This window comes from Struthio camelus, chromosome 7 (assembly GCF_040807025.1).
Source record: "Struthio camelus isolate bStrCam1 chromosome 7, bStrCam1.hap1, whole genome shotgun sequence".
Lineage (NCBI taxonomy): Eukaryota > Metazoa > Chordata > Aves > Struthioniformes > Struthionidae > Struthio > Struthio camelus.
The window spans coordinates 7,123,451-7,134,331 of NC_090948.1; positions in this window are offsets into that span (position 1 = coordinate 7,123,451).

Sequence of the window (10,881 nt, forward strand, 5' to 3'; positions counted from 1 at the left end):
GCAATAATGAATGGAGTTAGTATGGAACCATAAGTGCTTGTGATGACAGAATTGGCCCTTTATCTTTGTTTCTTCTTTACGGTATACTTAGTGTTTTTCCGCTCAAGTTAGGAATCTTGTCTACAGGACTCTTGTTTTTTCTATAAATTTTGTAAATATGTGTATATCTATGCGAGGATCGGCTTATACGTTGTAGTTTGAAAGAATTTCACAAGGAAGTCTGCATTTTTATTACACTTACCTGATTTAAAAAAAAAAAACAAAAAACACACAAGTCACTAAATATATGAATTTGCAAGTTATTTTAGGATTTCTTTAACTTCACTTGAATTCTGGGGTTTCTACGTATGAATCCAGGTGTTTGATGTATGACTGTTGTGTTCTGGATGCATGCTGTGATATAAGCAGTATGTTCTTTAGGCGCTACTGAAGATTTAGATGATGCAAGCATATTGCCACATAAATGCCCAAATAAATGGGTATAAGATTAAGGCAGTGATCTTTCAGGATCTTAATGTACAGATCACCTTAAATCTGATTAAATAAGATGCCTGCTGCAGAGCTGGGCCTTATTTGACCTGTATTTCAGGAGGAAAGATAGGATATACTTTCTCATTGAAGTCATTTCTTGTTGGTTTTTATACAGCTCTTCTTTAATGGTGATATTCTTCGCAGACTACTCAAGATACAGGAGTCTCCAGTGTCCTTTAACATTTATATAGGATTTGGATTACTTTCCACTGGGCAGCATTCGTAAATGCATCACTGACAATTTTTTGGCACCAAAGAGCCTCTTGCACCATACTGCTTTTGTGAATGACTGTTACGCTGTTGTAATTCCTCTAACTACAGGAATCAACCACTACCTAACCCCTTACCACTAAGATTTGGATTTCAAAAGCGTTGATTTATCATGGCTTAAGTTGATGCGTACGACCTGAAGTAAGGTATAATCTGCATTTGCAGAAAATGTTCAATAAAAGTGGAACATGGTAAAGGGCTTATCCTGTATTGTCATCTGTTAAAACTTTGTTCCTCTTTGCTCTAGAACTGATAACAAGTATACAAGGCTGATCTTGTAAACTATGCACTTGCAATCATGTGAAAGATGTTTTATTTGAAATTTTTTTTACAAAACCATTTTTTTATTTTGCAGAGTTGCAGTAGTAAGGCCGTAAATACAAGGTTACATGTAGTTCTTGATCCTGCTTCCTTGTGTGTGTATGTGTTAAGTTTTCAAATATTCTTCATGCAGGACCTTTCTTCCCCCCTCATTAAGAAAACTTCTTGAGACCTCCATTTGTTGTTGGAACCACTCCCCTCATTTCATTCACCAAAAAATTCTCGCAGTGAATAAGGCTGGGTCTTGCAGAAAATTTAGTGATTTGGGTTTTTTTGTTTTCGTACACAAGGAAACAGGCTTGTACTGTATTGACATCATTAGTTCTGGCACTTCTTAATTGTTTGTTTTCTGAACAAGGGCACAAGTCTTTGTTCTAATCATATGGAACAGTTTCCTGGTCAGCAATAAAAGATTTTGTTGTGCTGTTAATATATTATAAGATATAGGCAATCTTTTATTTGGCATACTTCCAAAAAATGCATAGGGTTTTGGAAGAGCTGCCTTGTTTCAACTTGAATCTTCATACATACAGGTTGGGATATCAGAATTTTTTCTGGTTAGCTATTGTATTTGCAAAAGGAATGTGTTCTGTTAAAACTGAATGGAAGTTTATTTGCTCATACGTGGATGTCTCCAGTGTTGGCAGATTTAGGGGTTTCACTATGTAATAATGTTTGCAAAGGCAAGGCACTAGCTACAGGGTAGATCTTTGTCATGTCTCACTTCAACCAACTCTTATGAACCCAGTGGATTCTTAAAAACATAAACACTTTTTTTTTTTTTTTACAATATTTATCACAAAATGATAAATTTTTTTGTTCCTACCATCAGTTCTAGTCAGAAAAAATGCTGAAATGTTTACTGTAATGTTTACTGCATGTTTTACTTTAAAAAGAGGCAGGACTTCAGGGTGCTGAGTGAACACTGATATTGTCATCTTTCTGGAGATGTCTGCTGATCTAGATCACTGTTGAGAATGACATGCTTTACTTACCAGTGTTTAAAGGGTAATGACTTTAATTTGATGTCAGTAATTATCTGAATACGAGTTTTTGTTGCTGAGATACACAGCTGCTTATGGTTTAATTAAAGCTGGTCTGAACCTCCTTGGTTATTGAAGTATTTCTGATATGCTGTGAGAAGAAACATTGCTCTACCTTGCGTCTCAGTAGTCAAGTAGTCAATAACACTTCTACATTCCACAGACGGTCTTTTTTGTTTAGAAAAAAAAAAACAGTGGAACTATTTTGTCGAGGAATTCAGTATAAGTTGCCTTTTCTGTAGTGACAGGCAATAATGTTTGAATATTGCACAATCCCTTTAAAAGCAAGGGATCAGCGAGCTTTTGGAGGAGAAGATCTTACCCACTCTGGCACCTCCACTTGATCTCTTCATGTTGGTAGCTGAGAAACTCTTTGTACCGCTCGGAAAAGAATGGTCAAACTAGGTGATGTACATGCCAGGCAATGATAGCATTGTAGATGATGTAGCAGCATGAGTGCCAAGTCATACTGCCAGGTATGTTTAGAATCAGAACAGGCATATACCACAATGATACCCAAAGGGTTGTGAGCATTTAGACACCTAATTTGCTTCATGTTTTGGTGACGTGATTGGCCATTTTATTTTTTGAGAAGATATGTACATACTTAACAGCCAAATTAGAATACCTCAGTTAACTAAACAAGTGGAAACAGGAAACTGAAAGAAGCAAATTGGGATAAGCTAGTGAATTTGTAGCTCTTAGCATGATTTAGATCTCTTAGGTTAGCATTCTGTTATTGGCTTGAATTAACCCTTTTGTTTTTATAACTAAAGTAGCTTTGAAATATGCAATGGCTTCTGACTGAATGTCTTTCCATTCTTGAATGTATGGTTATTGGAGCAGATCTAGGTAGTAATTGAATAAGAATCATCCTTACCACATGAAATGCAGAATAATGTTTGTTTCCTAGATGGAAGATGACTTGCCAGAGCCAACTGTATACCAATTCAAATATCATGGATGAGTAATAGTGAAAAGTCACCTTCTTCTGTTTCAGTAGCTAGGGGTTTTTGGTCCTTAAGTAGAGAATTAGTATTGAGATGGATCTTCCTTGGTAGATGGTCTTGCAGTTTCTTTGGCCCTTTCAATGAGGTGGATCTTTGTCATTCCACAAGTGCTGTTTTCTTTAATGTTGGGTTGTCAAACATGGCGGGAAAGACCATTTGACAGTTTGACTAGTTCAAATCTTCCAGCTCTGATACTGCTGGAGGAGGAGGGAAAAGGAGATCATAAAACTGGTATGTAAATTGAAAAAAATCTTAGTTACTAAAGGAGCTGTATAACTTTGCAGTATACCTTTGCAGAACCGTTTCTAAAGTTTTCCTTACATCTGAAAGCATGAGGAGGTTGCGCAAGTACACCTTATGCTGTAAAGGTGGGATCAACATTTGAAACTGCTGTTGCATGCTGCAGCTACCATAATGGATCACTGTTGTATTCAAATGCTGAAAACATTTTTACTGTGTCGCTGCTTGCTTTGTTTTAAATGCAAAGCTTGTGTTCTGTAGAGAATAAATTGCCTGTGTATTTGCAAATGTTCAGAGAAGGCTGTGTCCAATGTTATTTTTTGAACTCTTACTATCTTGGTGTGAATTAGTGCTCCTTTCTTTCATTACAGAGATAACATGCCATGATTTTGTAAGAGAAATTCCTGCTGTTGTATTTATCATTAATTATTTAAAAGCATGGCTCATTTCGGGTGGACTTTAAATAAAAAAGTGAATGCTTCTAGCACATCATTCCTAGCTTAATCTGCTCTAAGGATTTATGTAGTCCATGGAATAAGAGTAGGAATTTTCCACGGAACCCTTCTGTTTAGTTCCTTAAAAGGGACATCCCTAGAAGACAGAAAATTACTGTAAGACTGTGTATGGTTGTAATAAGACCTTACTGCAGAAGTATAAGAACCGTTCATACCTATTGCTAACACATTATGGAACAGTCAGTACGTGAAGTCAGAGGACCAACTTGTACATTTCTGATTATTGTGGCAGCATTGTAGCTGTATTTGTTATATTTTGGCACTCAGTTATTAGCCAAGAAACCTCAATCTGTTTTTAAGAAGACTTACGGCCACTATGAAAGGTGATGCTTTATGCACGCTGACTTCTTACAGTACTCTTTTCAACTCCTTTTTGTTCTGTGGGCTTTAAAAAACTATATAGAACCTGTCCCCAAAGCTGTATACGTGGAAATCTGGCGAGGTATGCAGTGTTGTGCTTTAAATCCATTTTACAAAGCTACAGCATCTAGCAACAAGTATCTGACAGAATTTGCAGAAAATCAGAAAATTGACACTTTATCCAAATGCTTCTCCTGTAAAATCTTAACTGGACTGTATTGCTGGATTCTCTTCTTATGCATGACTTCTAGCTAAAAGAAAGGCAAGATGCTATCTGGGCAGAAGTGTATGAGGTGTCATTTTAAGTTTTGTGGTGTGAATATTGCAAGATGAATACTTAGAATATTTTATTTACCCCATGTCCAAATCTGAGTCTATTGACCCTGTAGAAAGAAGTATTCTTTTGTCGTATTTTTGTCGTAGAAAATATGAACTGATACTTAAATTGTTTCGCCGAGTTGGAATTCAGTTACTGTTAGAGCCATGCATCTCTCAGTCTGATACCGTTTACTTTCCTGCATTTTTCATGTTATTCATATTTCTAGTCAACAGATAGACTTAGCGCTCGTGTGCAAGGAGCTAGTCCATAGCATGTATGTATGATTCTTAGCAGAAAGATATACTCTGGCTTCAGGTATCAATTTTAATGTTCTTGATGCTGACCTAAAAAAAAAAAATGAAGACTGCTTTCCCTGCACTATGAAATTCTTTGATTTCTTGTCTTTTTAAATGCTTTACTATTTGCAAGTAGATTTTGAAAGCATGTTAAGCGTGTTTTTTGTGTCTTCAGGTTTGAATCAGTCTGGACGTGATTCGCTAAATCTGAGATGTCTCATTCCCTTTCCTGCATCAAACCTAATAACAAATAATCCAGAGAGCATTTAGAATGCTTTTAAGGTTTTGACGTTAATATCTTAATTCATTTCTAGTTCAGTGTATGAACATGGTTTTACTAAGTCAAAATTTTTGTTGCTGTAAAATTGACTGGTTGTCAAAGACCATTTTTTTGCAATTCAAAGGTAACATAAAGGGAAAATAAAGTGCCTTCACCTTAGTTCCTTATTTTTTGTCTTTATAGGCTAAAGGTGAAGAGACTGAAGAAGTAAATTTTATCAGTAAGGTTTTTATCAAACTTAAATAAGCACTTAATGCTAAACTAATGCAGTGTTTTTGCTTCCTCGTTGCCAGATGGAAGGAAGAACATTAAAATTTCATTTAAAAAAACATTTTTTTCCACCTACATACATTGCAAACTCTGAATTGCTTGTTTTTATTTTCAGCGCAGTTTATGGGGAGGTCAAGATACAACATTATACACCTGATACGTAAAATAGTAGTATAAATACTACTGGGGTTACTTGGTCTGGAATTCAGTTTCTGCCTATTTAAATATCACTAGTAGATTGTACAGTCTGTATTTTGGCATATATAAGGCAGTGGGGAGTTGGATGTATTCAAGAATACAGAGATGTTCCACAAGATTAGGGAGAAAAGTTGATCCAGTAGACCTCTGTGTACTAGAATGTAATACAAAGCAGTGAGTCAGAGCTTGCTTTAAGATTGCAATGAGGGATGCTGGACAAATTCCCCTGTTCACCCCTGATTTAGGCAAGCAAGCCTGAAATAGAATACAGTTTTCTACCTGAATTCTCTTCAAAGCTCTATGATACTGTGCACCTTACAGGAAGGATATGTTTCTATTTTCTACAGTGTATATCTTTTGAAATAAAAAATACATGTTGTTATCTACTCCTTTACTTGAGAGTTGTGAATTTTCTGAGAGCAAATGTATTTAGCTAAGACGTGTAAAACTTGATCTGAAGCTAAAAATTGCTTTCTGGTTTAAGGTTAATATTATCAAAAATGACTCTTGGCTGTGAAATGGAAAAATAGAGATCTCAATGACAGGAGATTATACTGCTGTCTCCAAAAGACATAGGCTCAGTTGCAAAGCCACTCTCTAATGTATTCTAGCAATGAATCTGCCTCTGATTTCTTTGTGCCTAAAATATGAATACATAGGAACTAGATATATATATTTTAAAAGCTCAGTATCTTAAGTCTCTCTGGCTTCATAGTCCTCTGTGTACATTTCAACATTGGCTTACTTGGGAGAAAAAACTCGAAAGCTGTGTTTACTGACCCATAATGAACACAAAGATGCATTTAATGCTGTGAAGCCAGTATAGTGTGTGTCTATTTTAAAAGCCTGAAACCTGTTTTTATGTCATGAGCCAATGCTGTCTGGACAGTCCAAGTGTGTGTGTGTGTTTTGTTTGTTTATTTATTTATTAAGTACTGTCATGGATTAAAATGCCTTGTATTCTCTGGCCAGGATATAATTTTCAGTTTGGCATTTACTCCTTATTTTCTGCAGTTACATATCATGTTATGCCAAATGTATGGGCTACACTGGCCCATCTGTAGAATGGACATGAACATATCACTTTCTATTTAAATTCATGTGGAAGTATATTTGGGCAAAATGCTGAACTGTTAGCCAGATTCTAAAAGTAGACTAGAATTCCTTTGAAAGTTATAAAATGATAGTAGTGTTTGGTTTTGTTTTCTGAATTTGTTTTAAAAGTGAGGATGAGGTGGTTAGTCCTTGGGTTAAGAACATGAATTTTCTTGGCAATCAGTATTGTCGAATAGCCTGCTCGTTTGCATTAGAGATTTCTGGGGAAGCTTCATCATCTTGTCTTTTCAGCTATTAAACGTCACTGCCAATTATGAAACAAGATTGTTTGAAGGAAAAATCTCACAGGGACGTGCAGGCTTCAGTAGTGCAAACAGGAAACTTCTGGTAGAAATTCCAGTGCCTGGGTTTTTGGAAGCTGAATGTATTGACCATTTCACCTTTACATTTAAGCTCAGATTTCTCACCGAGTCTGTACTACCGCGTGCCCTGGCAGTGAAAATGGTGCCCAGGGACAAATGTGCTGTAAGTCTTGTACTAGGTCGAGGGAGCCAGAGGACATTTCCAGATGGGAAGGGAACATGACAGGCAGCCAGAGAGCATGCTGAATCAGCAGCTCCTACCGCAGCAGCTCTGCTAAGAGTTAGAGCCGTTCCTGGGTAGCTGTCTGAAGGGAAGCTGGCAGCAGAAATGCTATTTGCTAGTTAGAGTGTTGCGCCCAGAACAGGAGGCTTCAGTATAAAGTAAACCAAGGTCTGTGAATCTAGCTTTTAATGTATAAAATAACACTTGCGCAGTGCCATGTTCTTGGAGTGCTTTAGAAACAAGTTGTGTATAACTGGAAAATAAATCGTAAACCTTGAGAGTTACTGTTGTATGCCAGTCTAAAGTTAGATTCTGAAGGATTTTTAGTGTAGCCAGAGAGGAGTTTTCCGTCTTGAAGACGTTCCTTCATTTTAAACAAAAGTTTCAAATTTGAAGTTAGGGGCCTAATTCTAGTCTTTCAGTAGTGTAAATAAGGAGTGCCTCTACTGAAATCAAGCTATGTTGGTGTAGATGAAATCAGGTCTTTAAATCATGTATCAGGTTTGTGATAGTCTAATTGCTGGAGATTAGTTTTGAGTGTGTGAACTGGAATTTGGCTTTGAAATGAGCCACGTGTTTTACAAATTTTCTGTAATGATGTTCATAGTTCATTGTGTTCCAGAATAGTACTACTTGGTACTAGCAGAACTAGCAGTACCCAGTAGTACTCTTTCCATTTCTCTTTGAAAGCAACTATTTACATTTAAGTCCATAGATCCCTCTTCAGGATACAAGTAAAATCATAAAACAGAATCTGTTTGACTGCAAGCGCAGATGTTTCAAATGTGTGTTCTGCCTTTTTGGGGTGGCTTGTCACATTGTCATTTTCCGCTTTCCAGTGTATTCCTACCAATGTCAACAGTAAGTTTGCCTAACATTATCCAGACTCTTAATCCTATCCTGACATCAGTTAGGATAACGAGCAGTCTGAAGTTTGGTGCTACACAATATGCTAACAAGTTATGTATGTGCAGAATGGAGGGGGATACAAGGCTCTCAAAACCTATTCTGTTCGGTTTTAACTTTACTATTTCAACATTATTCAGTAGTTCAATAGTTACTCAGGAATATTAAGTGAACATTAAATACAAGCAGATGGTGTGATTTTATTGACCAAATGTGTCTCTAAATTTAAGTGCGTTTCAGATTTAATGAGACGCAATTCTTTAGAATTAAGTGGAATGACTTAAATACATGGAATGCATCTTCTGCTATTATTACCTGGTGTAGCCTGGGTTCTTGGGGGAAAATGTGTTTGACAGCCAAAGGTTATCGCACCAACCGGGGGGGTATGGTAGCTTAATTTTTAAAGGATGGTTTTGACCTGTGAAACTTAAGGATAAGCTGTTAAGAGACCTTGTGATGCACAGTCTTAAAAAATCAATTTAAAAATGTATAAATTTGGCATGCAGGCATTGGCACATTATGAATTAAGTCATCATCTAAGTTGTATGTGGCAGTATGCAGGTATTTTATTCATGTAAAACATGGCATATCAGCATTTTCTATGCTAAAAGTCTGGCTCTGTAAAATGTGAATTAACACCCATTTTCTGTATTGATCAGAATGGGTCTGGATGTTTTTTCTTACTAGGCACTGTTCCTCCTGCAGGCAGAATGAGAGCTCTGAATGTTTTTGAACGTTAGGGCTTCTGCTGTACATCAGTCGCTGTGGAGGCTTGACACTGGCCTTTTAAAATCTGTGATTAAACGGATAACTAAACTACTGTTTTACCCGTGGTAGGTATAAGGTAGAAACAGTCAATGTATATTTTTATGGGAAAAAGACTTTTTTTTGGTATATAGTTTAAGATGCCTTTTATTTTTAATCAGTTCTTTAAAGTAGCTAATATCTTACGTAATGCTGCCGTTACATACCTGGGATAATGATATGCCTTCCCTACTGCTTGACAAACTTAGGAGCTGTAGCGTCAATGAAGACATCGCACAAAGAGGAAGAAAGCAAGAAGAAAAGGTGCTGCTCTGTCTTTTGGTTCTTGCACCGACAGAGAATCCATTAATCTCCCTAGGACTCTGCTACCTATGCTATAAAGGAGGAAGAAGACAAAAAAAAAAAAATCCCCAACAGACCAACCATGCCTGAATATTTCCACCAAATTCACCTTGAAGGAAAATTCCTTCGCTCCGTCACGTCGCCAGATCTAATGAAGAACTGAATCTTAGGTATATGAGTAGAATACGCAAGAAAAGCATCTGAGACATTATGTCTTAACTGAGTAGGCACTCTGGTGTCTGCTTCAGTACACTGTGTCTGCAGGTGTTGCCTAATTGCCAACACCTTCAAGAAAAAGGGTGGGTGGGGGGGGAAATCTTGGAAATGAAGTTTGCTGTCAAAAGGCAGGGGGAAAAAATAAAATCCCTTCCTGACCTCTACAGATAATCTGTGGCAGACCTGAAGTACAGGTTTAGTAGAATATAAATACAGTGCAAATGCACAGATGGTTTTCTTGAAATCTGTTGGAGATACCAGTACAAGAACATTACACTATAGACGCAATCTTTGCATCACTAAGGATCATCTTATTTTATTATGTACTCCATCTTCAAATGTATGAAGTTTAGTATTAGAACAATTCAGATGACCTGTTGTCGGTAGTTGAAGGTTATTAAATTTTCCTAGGACTATTAATTCTTGTAGTTTAAAGACAAAATGTTTGGGTTTTACCTGAATCTTATGGCAAAGAAATAAAAAGAACTGGTGCTCTCTCTACTGCCTCAGCGTAAATGTACGGCTCTGAAATATCTAGCATACTTGTATTCATGGATATGACAGAAGTCGTCTAGAGCATGTGTCCAAGTTGTCATCTCTTCTAAACCTGGCACAAGGTATGTTTTGCTTTTGTGGCCTCGCTGTATGACGGAAGTGTTACTGCTGACTTGGTTCTAGGGACATAACCTTACCCCCTGCCATTCTCACAGTTGCACAGAAACACTAACTCTAAGGGTGCCTCTTTCACACATCTGCCTCGAAAGGCCAAGTGTAGCTGCTCTGCAGGTCCCCCTCGCAATGTAAACAAATGTTTTTTCAATCCACACCAGGAGCCAAGAACTCTTTACCAGATAACACAACTTTGGGCCCTGGTACTCTAGGCAAAAGTCCTGTATTGTATGAGCCCAGTCACTTTAGCGGGAAGGTAGGGTGCTGTTAACGTGTTTTGGAAGCGCAGGTGCAGTTTATCCGTGTGTTCAGTGTTGTGGTGCCACCAGTTCCCAAGCATGAAACTGTGGCCTCATGCGCATAAGTGGAAAATATCCATACGCTTCAATGAGATGGGTCCATCCACGTTCTCGCTATGAACAGAGGTAGTTACAACTGTACTACCCTGTTTTCAGGATTTCATTAGACCTGGGCAGAAGGAGTGCTGACCTGTCGGCCAGTGATGACTTTTGTGCTTTTTAGCTACCCGTGCTATTTTCAGTGAGATGGGAGTGCGCGCACTGGAAGTCCAGTGGGACTTAATCTCCCACTAAGGTTGTCCTGTGCTTCTCGGAGTAATTGCCTGTTAGGGGTTTATAATCTCGTCAGATTTAAATTACTCAAATTTGTCATGGGGCTGCATGCAGGGT